Genomic DNA, 11,523 nt, shown 5'->3' with positions numbered 1-11,523 from the left:
TAAGCTCTGACTTTTCTTGAAGAACAAGAGGCAGCTTGAGATGCACAGGTGTGGTCCTAAACAGACTTATGTCTGTCAAAACCAGTGTAACTTTTTTCTGCATAAACAAGCTTAGAATCTAATTGCATGGACGTTTTCAAGGCAAAACTACCAATGGATATGTATCATATAGCCTGACAGTGACATAGGTTGTGATGAAGGGAGCTTTGACTCTTGGAAGCTTATACCCCAAAAAACATGTTGGTCTTTAAGGTGCTATTGGACTCAAATTGATGGCCATTTATACATGGTTATTAGATGTGCAATCCCAGCAGAACTGCCCTGGGGCTTCTTTTGAGTTATTCATGAATTTTCCATCATTGGGGTCACCCGCAGCCGCTGCTCACTTGTCTCACGTTTCCAGGGACCTGTTGTACTGCGATTTTAAACTTTGCGGTGGATCCATTATGAAGCAAAACGTATCAAAATCTGTGAATAGTAGAAGCTTTGGGTTTTCTCTTTCCCCACCCATTCTCACGTGTCCTGCCCTCATCCAAGCCCTCCCAGAGAATCTATTTTGGTAAGGAGCGTAAAGATCTCAGTAAGGGAGTTTGCTTCCCCCCCCCCCCACCCTCTTGGTGTCCTCTCTAGTTAGTTTCAGCAGTGGAACAAAGATGATCAAGTGAAAGAATCATGCTGCTGCGCTGGTGGAGACTGGGCAGGCTGCTGGGTTGGTGAGGCAGCAGCGGCGGCCATGAGGCAGAAAGTCTCCAGTGGAGAACCACAGCGTGTTTTTTTTTTTACCATGCTGCTTTATCAATGGAACATTAAAGTATTAATAAATAAAGCATTTTATCGATAAATCAGCACTGTAAAAGGAAAAATGCTGCGGCTCGCCACCGGAGAATTCCTGCCCCATGGCCGTTGCAGCTGCTTGTTTCCCCTTCTTCTCCTTTTCCCATTTACCTGGTGTCTCATGGCAGTTTCACTCCTGTGGAATGGAAAGTAACAGCTTTCTCATTTCAGCCAGCAAGCCTCAACACACGCTGCCACAAGAACATGCCCGACTGTGCTCTCATCAGCCTGGGCAACCGCAGCACCAAACAGCTGAGGGGAGGATGGGCCCAGAAGCTGTTGGCGCCCCTTGTCAGCCAATTAAACAGAGAAGCATTTTCAGGGGGGAGGGACTGACAGCCCGCACTTTTGTGGTGACTTCTTCATTGATTATATTTACTCCTTTTACTGGTGGGAGTTCTTCGGGGCAATAAGCCCCCATGCATAGGCCATTTATGCTTCGGATCAGAAAACTGTGCATCTGCAAAGCAGCAAATCCTCCAAAGAATAAAGGGCCTATAGGTTGTGAAAGTTTCTGCGTAAACACTTTGACAAAACACTAGTGTAAATCCATCTTTCAAAATTACTGGTATTCTAGACGTGTATATTTTCAAGACAATAATGTTAAAAAAAATGTTTACGTTACACCAGTATAGAAGTTCAGATCTTAAGCCAAAATAATTGTTTGCATGCAAGCTTTCTCTAGTACGAACAGAAGGCATCTTTTACTTGGTTTGTAAGGGGAAAAAATTCACCTTGGTATATTTGGATTTGTTTTTATTTATTTCATAATAAATGCTTTTAATAATGGCAAACAGAAAGAGCATTAAAGACACCTGGGATGAATAGATCAGTTAGTAATTAGAAGATTCTGTAATAGATACCCTGAAGGGACAAGGAATCACAATTTTTTTTTTAAAAAATGATGCTGTCAATAGCCACACACCTGCACAGTGAGGACAGAAGCATCCCCTGCCGCAGCTTCTGTCAAGCATCTGCCCTGGACATGAATGGGGAGCCATTAAAGCCATTAACCCTCTAGGATGTCTCTCAGCTGCAGCCACCAACACCCCATTCCTGACAGCTGGGAGAACGGCATTGCTGCGATGGCATTTTTGCAGGCACAGCCTCTCTATTCTCAATGGGGCAAAATACCCCATTTAAAATTTAAAAAGCCGGCGAAAGGCTTTTGGGTAAATGGGTTTGGAGGTGCTGTGGTGGTGCCTTGGCTACGCCGTTCCCGGCCGCCGAAAGGTAAGGAATGGGCTGCAAGTATACTTCCGGTGGCGCCTTAGTGGCTATAAAAGGAAACAGGGTCTCCGGGCTGCCAAGCAATCAACTTGCAGCCTAAAGTGGTACAGACACAGGGAAGCTGTAGCATGTGATTTTTCTGTCCATGCAGGTCAACTCTATATCAAGGCAGCAATATTAATTGCCTTGAAGTTATACTGTGGCAGAAACTACAATCCAACAGGATTGTCAATCAGAAGCTTGCTGGTAGTCATGTGACCATAAATTGGCCTGTCTTTTATTAACACTGTTGCTCATGAATAATTACTCAGACATACTCATTTACTTAAGCAGTAACTTCACTGAACAAACTACATGATTATCTATCCGAGTTCCTTTCCCCCCTGTGTAAGACGTTCCTTCTCCTAAAGTAGTACATGTTTTTTGTAAAGCCTAACTCTATATACCTGCCTTGGGACTTGAGGTGCACAGGAGAAAGGTGGGCATAAAAATATTTTAAACAAAGAAATATTTGAATAATAAATGCAACTGACAGAAGCATTGTGCTTCCTGGTATCACTCACAACTTCAGCTTGAGAACAGGGCGGGATTTAGGTTTGATGAGGCCCTAAGCTATTGAAGGTAATGGGGCCCTTCATATGTCCAGCTGTCCTTTGTCAACAACAAATTGTTGCTGTTTTTTGTGTTGAATATATGCTATATGGTAATTTATGGACCTAATAGGTATCTAAAGCTATTTGCACATAACAAAATATGCATTTTATCAAAGTAATTGTTGAACTGAAATACAATTAAGAAGTATATTAATAGTGAAATAATTATTAAGCTCTAACTTAAAATTATTTTTTATTCATAATAAACTTAATAATGCAAACACATTGGCATTTGGCAAAAACAAAAGTTCCTTTAGAAACACAATGTACATCCAGGTTTTTTTCCCTCTAAATTTTTTGGGGGGCCCAAGAGAGTGGGGCCCTAAGCTATAGCTTGTTTAGCTTATACGTAAATCCGGCACTGCTTGAGAATGATAAATAGCTGGTAACTGTGACCAACAGTGGGGAGTCAAAAAGAGTTTTTTGTACCTGCCTTGTATTTTATCTGTTTTGCTCTCTTAAACCGTTGTCAATTAAAATTATTTTTTTAAATCACAAAAGGATACTACAGCAGAGTGTTTCATGATAGGCACAGAGAGAACATCCTGTTGGCAGAGTAATTAATACAGCCAAGGTACACAACCTGATTAAAGTGCAGATAAAGTTTTATTCAGGAACTAACATACTTGACAGTTAGGTTGCCAGCTCTGGGTTGGGAAATACCTGGAGATTTTTGGGGCGGATCCTAAGGAAGGGAGGGTTTGGGGGGGACTTCAATGCCACAGAGTCCAATTGCCAAACCGGCCATTTTCTCCAGGGGGACTGATTTCTATCGCCTGGAGAACAGTTGTAATAGTGGGAGATCTCTAGCCACCACCTGGAGGTTGGCAACCCAATTGACAGTGAAGAGGAGAAAACAGAGATAGTGTCCTAACTATAATCACTAGCTGAGAGAGAGAGAGAGAGAGAGAGAGAGAGACTGATTAACAGTACAATCCTAAAGAAAGTTATTCCAGTCTAAACCAATTGAAATTAATGGGTTTAGACTGGAGTAACTCTCTTTAGGATTGTAGTGTGGAATTTCTGAGAAGATGCAGGATATTTTCGTAAAATTAGCAATCTGGAGCCAGACAAGGAAAGACACTTAACAGGATAAAAGGAGCTGACCTCACTATCCTATCTAATTGTCTTCTTGCTGACCCCTGCAGGGCCTTCTTCTCTTCTCCAACACGCCCAAAGGCAGATTATGCAAAAATATAGAAAAATTATTAATTAGGAAATCAGAATCACTCGGTACTCATAGAGTAAAATAAAAAAGCTGTTGTTTAAATAGTACTCTACCTCTCAAAAATAAGATAATACTTGCAAAATTACAAAAACAAGATTTAAGCAGTTAAAATCCAGTTTCCAAAGCTAGTTCCAAGTCCTGGAAATTAAGTAAGCATAATATTTACTGTTGCAAAATGATGTCAAACTTTGGCAAGTAAAACTCTTACTGCAGTTAATTTCAAAAAGGCTGCTGTCCTAATATTATCTTCGGATGTTCTGCAGAACTGTTGCCCTCCATAAGCCTAGTCACAGAACACTGTAGTTCTTATCATGTATTTAATAAGGCCCAAGCTCACTAGCCTAAACTGAAGCCAGCATATGAAAGTTTATACCATCCTGCAGACTCTAACAAAGAAGGTTCTAAATATCTGAAGGTAATTGTCTGGTTCCTTTAATAGAATCATGGAGTTGGAAGGGACCACCAGGGTCATCTAGTCCAACCCCTGCCCAATGCAGGAAATTAACAACTACCTGCCCACCACATCCCCAGTGACCCCAACCCTCCCCCCACCATGCAGGATCCCACAATCAAAGCCCTCCCGACAGATGGCCATCAAGCCTCTGCTTAAAGACCTCCAAAGATGGGGACTACACCACCCTCCGAGGCAGCGCATTACACCATCAAACATCCCTCACCGTCAGGAGGTTCTTCCTAATGTTTAGGTGGAATCGCTTGCAGGCTAAGGCTGCAATATTGGGGGGGGGGGATTCCTTAGGAGCCAAAGTGACTTTGCTCCAGCATAGGTGCCACTTTATCATGGGATAAAGTGGCAAACACACTGGTGTCCAGGAGCCATGGAGCTCTGCTGCCCCCCACCGCCAGCGCAGCCACTCTGGGAACTAAATCCCAGAAGATAACAGCTGCATGGCAGCTTCCTAACCCTGTTTGCCCCGGGAAAGCCCCCTTGAGCAGCAGCGGGGCTCACTGTTTTAATGAGACATTTCCCACCATTTTTCCTTTTTTAATTTTGTAAAAAACTTTTTTTCTCTCCATGGCAGCCGTGAAGCCTCAGAAGAAGTGGCGTGGCTCTGCTGCTCCCAGCCACTGTGGATCTATCCCCCATTTAGGAATGGGCTGCAAATGTGCAATAGACCATTGAAGCTTTCCATGGCGTGGAAGTAAATAATATCATTAAGTAAATAACATCCCATTAAACCTCTATTAAAGGGACAGAATATTTTTTCCATACCAGTTGGCAGCCACAAGTAACACAGCTCCACTACTTAATATAATTGGAAAAAGGGTACCTTCTCCCTTTTGAGTTATTCACCAATCACTGCACTTTGAGACAGATAACAGAAATGAGGTTGTGGGAAAATCTGTGAAAAGCAGTGCAGTTTATATTAATAGGAAGCATTAATTCTTCATGGGAAACTACCTTCCAAACAGACTGATCAGCAGTTACAGGAAGAAAACATAAAGGAAGGGAGAAAAATAACACATCCATTTTCCTGAAGAGATTTGGTCAGTACCTTGTTATGTGTGTGTCAGGAACACATTGCCCATAAAATAGCAACACTGCTGATTTCTGAAATTTGGCCTTTTTTAAAAATGGAAAACAGGATGCCAAGCTAGCCATACTTTAATTGTCCTGGCCCATTGAAGTCTAGTTCATTTCAATAATTTTACAGACCAAAACTTCAGTTTTATATATAAAAAATATTACTTCTTTTTAGAATGGTAGTAATTGCTAGGCATATAAGGTGCACATGTGAGTTTTGCACAACTAATACAAAACCTTTCCAAATATGTCCACTTCATACACCACATACCAACCACTTATGTCTATTGGTCAGCATCCTTTCTACACAGCATCTGTGTGTTAGAGTGTCAAACTAGGGCCTCAGAGACCCAGGTTCAAATTCCCACTCTGCCAGGTAAACTTGCTGGGTAGGGTTGCCAGGTCCCTCTTTGCCACTGGCGGGAGGTTTTTGGGGCAGAGTCTGAGGAGGGCAGGGTTTGGGGGAGGGGAGGGACTTCAGTGCCATAGAGTCCAATTGCCAAAGTGGCCATTTTCTCCAGGTGAACTGATCTCTATCAGCGGGATATCAGTTGTAATAGCAGGAGATCTCCAGCTACTACCTGGAGGTTGGCAACCCTATTGCTGGGTGACCTTGTAGCACTCATACAATCTCAGTACAACTTAACTCATAAGGTTGCTATGAGGATAAAATGGAGGAGTAAACTATGTTAAGCCGCTTTGGTCCTATCGGAGAGAAAAGCAATGGTAAGCGTAGTTAGCCCTTAGGCACTTGCTTCCCAAGTAAAAGAACAACTCATCTCTTCTCAGATCCAAACAAATTGTATTCTTTAATATTTAACATCAACTTGATAAGAATATTAGAAAATGTAGAACTGGGTACAGCAGAATTGTCTGTGTTCTTATTCTATATTAATTCAGAAGTCTTCTGAGGCCTTTTCTGCCAGCATTCTCAAGCAGAGCAGAACCTCCTCTTCTCCAGACTTCAGTGTAGCAACTCCCTTCATGGACTACCCTTCCTGGTCTACAGCTCTCTCAACTCTCAGGCGCCTTCCACCTCCTGAGGGCATTCTCTGCTGCACATATTTTTGAGACCTAGCCCTGTTGTCTGTAGCCCTTCAGAGTTCTTCCTCTGTCTCTCTGGCTGGCCAAGTTAGTTCTACTTATACATTGAAGGTTTTTGTTTTTTTAATCTAACTTTTGATTGGCTCCCATCAAAGTTTGCTAAAGGGGCCAACAGAATTGCTATATTCTCCCTGCTATCTGATTAGTTCTTCTCTAACCAGGCTAAAGGGATCAATAGGACAGCTCTATTTTCCCTTCCTTCTTCTCCAATCGGTTAGTTTTACCAACCCTGAATTTGCAGGATTGTTCAGCTTTCTAATACATATAAAGACCTTAAGTTCATTCCAATAGATATACTTTTCTATTTACAATTATATATACAAATACATTCATGGGTTTTTATTTCTTCACATACAGGTATAAATGAAGCAAATTTATTTATAGTAAATTTCAGGTGCTATTTTACCATATCAGAATATTTTATGATTGTTCTTTCTGGTACTCGTTCCTGAAAAATCACTATTTTTATATACACTTATATACACGTGGCACTATATTTCTCTGTTTTTGCCTTTGGAAGATGCTCATTTAAATTTTTGTTACTGTGAGGTGTTCCAGTTGTTATTTTCTACAGTCCATCATCATTCCTCAGTGTCTTTGGAAAATAAATCCTGGAGTCAATAATAGATTCATCATCTCAAACATTTTTTTGCACACTCATGAATATTGAGGAACCATACAGTGCCTGTCAATTAATTGCAGCTAATGAAGTATATTTTGAACTGTTAATTAACTATTGTAGGACACTTACGTTTTTTCTAACATATCTTTACAATTTTAATAAACAACCTCCTGGCTTTTGTACTGGTAGAAGACAGGTTGTAAACTAGGTAAGTCCCCTTCTGTTGCTGTCTTCCACCAGCAGGTGACTTTTTTGTTTCATCTGGTGTTCTCAGTGATCCCTTCTTCCTGCCCTGTTTTTGTCATTTTATGTGTGTGTATTTTATTGTATTGTATATGTATTTTAACTTGGTTTTAATTGTTTGAATGACATGTTTTTGTTTGGTTTTAATGGTTTTTAAGTTGTGTTTTTATTATGTGTGTTTTTAATATATTAGCCACCTTGATGGCCCTGATAAGGGCAGAAAAGTGGGGTGAATAATAAATGAATGAAATCAACACATCATGCAGAAATTGAAGCAGAGCATTTAGCCATGTGTCATAGGGGGGTTGGCCAGTGAGTGTAGTTATGAAGATTGGGGTATTACACTTGTGTACAAAAGCAGGTGCATGTGGTCCCTCATGTTTGAACATTGACAGTCTCAGATACACAAATGAAGATTGACAGTCACCTAAATGTGATGATCAGCATTAGTAATGTATGGGGAAATATGTATCTATTTTCAGACATTGATGAAAGTAATCTGGGATTGTCAGCAAGCGTACACAATGTCTGCCTTCACCAAATTTTGGGCAAATGTTGTGTGTGACCTTTCATGCAGCTATACACAACCGCAATTTCAAAAGGCAGAATAAGCAATATTTTGTCGAAGGCTTTCATGGTCAGAGTTCATTGGTTCTTGTAGGTTATCCGGGCTGTGTAACCGTGGTCTTGGTATTTTCTTTCCTGACGTTTCGCCAGCAGCTGTGGCTGGCATCTTCAGAGTAACACTGGAGGACAGTGTCTCTGAGTGTCAAGTGTGTAGGAAGAGTAATATATATACCTTTAATACTTTGCAGGACAATGACTCAACTCAAACCCAACCCCCTTCTGACTATATATTACTCTTCCTACACACTGGACGCTGAGAGACACTGTCCTTCAGTGTTACTCCTCTGAAGATGCCTGCCACAGCTGCTGGCGAAACGTCAGGAAAGAAAATACCAAGGCCACGGTCACACAACCCGGATAACCTACAAGAACCAAGCAATATTTTGGCCAAATGTTGTGCATGAACTTTCCTGCAGCTATCTACAGCAGCAATTTCAAAAGGCAGAATAAGCAATATTTTGGCCAAATGCTGTGCATGAACTTTCATGCAGCTAATACAGCAGCAACTTTAAAAGGCAGAATAGGCAATATTTTCAATGCTTGCGTTGAATCCAAGCTGAAAGGCATGAATGACTCTTGAGATGTGTGTGTGTGTGTTAAGTGCCGTCAAGCCGCTTCCGACTCATGGCGACCCTATGAGTCAAGGTCCTCCAAAATGTCTTAACTTTGACAGCCTTGCTCAGGTCTTGCAAATTGAGGGCTGGGGCTTCCTTTATAGAGCCAACGCATCTCTTGTTGGGTCTTCCTCGTTTCCTGCTGCCCTCAACGTTTCCCAGCACGACTGTCTTTCCCAGTAGTGACTCTTGTCTTCTCACAATGTGACCAAATCACGACAGCTCGATCAGTGTAGTCCTTTCCGCGTCTTGACTGGAGACGTCCCTCCTCCTTCAGAGGCGCCGAAGCCCCTTCTGAAGCGCCCAGCTTTGTGCGTTTCCCCAGGCTGGGGCTGAAGAGCTGGGGCGGCCGGCCGGCCGGGCGGCCCTTCTCTCTTCGCCCACCCTGCCCGCCTCTGGGGAAGCCCACCCCTAGGCCTGCGCGCGCCAAAACAACCCACCCCGACCACCCCTGTTTGCCTCCCGCCAGCAGGCCTCCTGAGGGGAGCCCACCCCACGGAGAGACGGGAGGGAGGCCGAGAGTGGAGGAATGCGGGCTTCGCAGGACAGTCGTGGAGGCTTTGGGGCGGCTGCGGCGCGAAGGCGACGCCCCGCCAGAACTTCTCCTCCTCCTCCTCCTCCTCCTCCGCGCGCCACCTTCGCCGGAGGGTTTATTCTTCCAGCCCCCACCGTGAGGGAGGCGGGGGGACCGGGGCGGGGTGGAGGAGAGCTGCCCGGGGAGGTCCGTGGAGCCGGCCGCTTTCCCCTCACGGAGCAGAGAGGGGAGAGGAGGGGCCGGGGCCGGCCGAAAGAGGGTCCACTCACTTCAACTCTCTGAGGCAGGCCGAAGCAGAGACCCCAGGGCTCCCAGCCGAAGGACGCGCGCCTTCTGCTGCTCGGAAAACTCCCGGCTCCCTGGCATGGAAGCGCACTGAAAGCGCGCCGGGGCAGGCGTCGCTCCTCCGGGCTCGGCCAGCGTCCCGGGCGGCTGCTTTGCGCGGCAACATGAAAGGTCAGCGAGCAGGATGCCGGGGTCGGGGGGCTGGCTGGTTCGCCACCGCGTTTGGGGGCCGGAGCCGGGGGTGGCGAGAGGAGCGGGCCCGGCTCGGTCAGCGGCGCGCGCGGAGGTCCCGGCGAGCGTGCGGCGGGCGGGCGCTGCCGTTTGCGCGTCCCGCGACAGCCTGCGCTCGGCTCCTTCTCGGAGTGGTTGACGGGTCCCGCTTTGGAGGCTTCTCTGATTGGAAAAGTCTGTGCGGGGAGAGCGGCGGGCTCACCCAGCTGCAGTCTCTGCTTTCCTGAACACGTATTCCTTTTCCACCTCGCTTCACATTCAGATTCCAACCTTTATTGGCATCGATCTTTCAAATGATCGCCTCTCTTTGGATTCCCCCACCCCTTGTCTCCTGTGCAGTTTTTCAAAGAGTTGTGTGTGGTGGTGGTGGTGGTGGTGGGTGCCAGCATTTCGTGATGTTCTTGGTGTTGCTTCTAAACATCTGGCAATGATTAGGTTCCAGTAGAGGCTTAACTGGCTTGTGAAATATATTTGGCATCTTTCTCTCTCTCTCTCTCTCTTTCTCTTCCCCCCCCCCCCCCATCTTCATAGGCTGGAAAATAGTTGGTCTTTGCGTTGCGTGTGCTAAAAGATGGAAGTGTAAAATTGCCCTGGAATCACACTCCGGCATGAACACACGGGGTTGCCCAGTTGTGCCCTATAGCTTGGGATCCCAGAGTGTGGCTTTGTGTGTGTGTAAAGTGCCGTCAAGTCGCAGCCGACTTATGGCGACCCCTTTTTGGGGTTTTCATGGCAAGAGACTAACAGAGGTGGCTTGCCAGTGCCTTCCTCTGCACAGCAACCCTGGACTTCCTTGGTGGTCTCCAATCCAAATACTAACCAGGGCTGACCCTGCTTAGCTAGTGTGGCTTTAGCCTTTTAAAAATTAGCAAACGAATCTCTCTACCTTAAGGTGGCTGTGACTGGGTAAAACACATGCTAATATTTTGCAATAAGGCCTCTTGTCCATGAGAGGGAAGAGCCTTGGAATGAGCTCAGAGCTCCATACACCAGGGAATAATTACAAGCCAGGCATCAAAGAATGTTTCGGAATGTTTAGAAAGCAGTGGTGAGCTTGCAAGGGTAGATTCTCTGATGAAACACATTCAAGTAGGTAAAGGGGGAAATCTTGAAGGAATCTATTTGTGAGTACCCACCTCTTGCGTGGATTGTGCCGTTTAATTCTAGATGCTAAGAGGGCAGTAAACATTGCAATAGTTTGTTTCTAGAGACCAATAGGAACACGATGTGATCACTGAGTTAGCTTGCCAGAGAGGCAGTCTTTGGGGAGAAATATCTTGTTTTACTGAGCCCACACACATGTGAAAATATTGTTTTGAATGTCATTTGGTAGGGAGAGCTGTTCAGAACACTGAAGGCTATTAGCAATTTAAAAAAAAATTATTTGCAGTGTAATCAGGTCTCATCTTGTTACCATTGAGTGCCACCAGGGTTGATGTAGTTAAAGAACAACTGTTTTTTAGCATACAACTCACAGTACAGTACTTAGGACAATGTTACTTGTTAGGATTAAACCACTGTTTAGTTGGCATTAAAGATTAACTATGTCTTAATGCTTCTTATTTCACTGCATGTTCTCCCAAACTAGATACTGACATGAAACTTTCATTAATTTGTCTCCAAGTCTTATAAAGACTCAGGTCACATAGCATTTACCTGTAGAATATGTTTTGTTTGCAAACTTATTTTCCTATTGAGTGACTAGTAGTATTTGCTCATGATAAGGAAGCTCTCCTTCCCTGGAGGTTTTTAAGAAGAGGTTCGATTGCCATCT

The sequence above is a fragment of the Euleptes europaea genome, chromosome 8 (genome assembly GCF_029931775.1).
Source record: "Euleptes europaea isolate rEulEur1 chromosome 8, rEulEur1.hap1, whole genome shotgun sequence".
In the NCBI taxonomy this organism is placed as follows: domain Eukaryota; kingdom Metazoa; phylum Chordata; class Lepidosauria; order Squamata; family Sphaerodactylidae; genus Euleptes; species Euleptes europaea.
The sequence above is the reverse complement of the archived record's forward strand: the minus strand, read 5'-3'. Positions refer to the sequence as shown.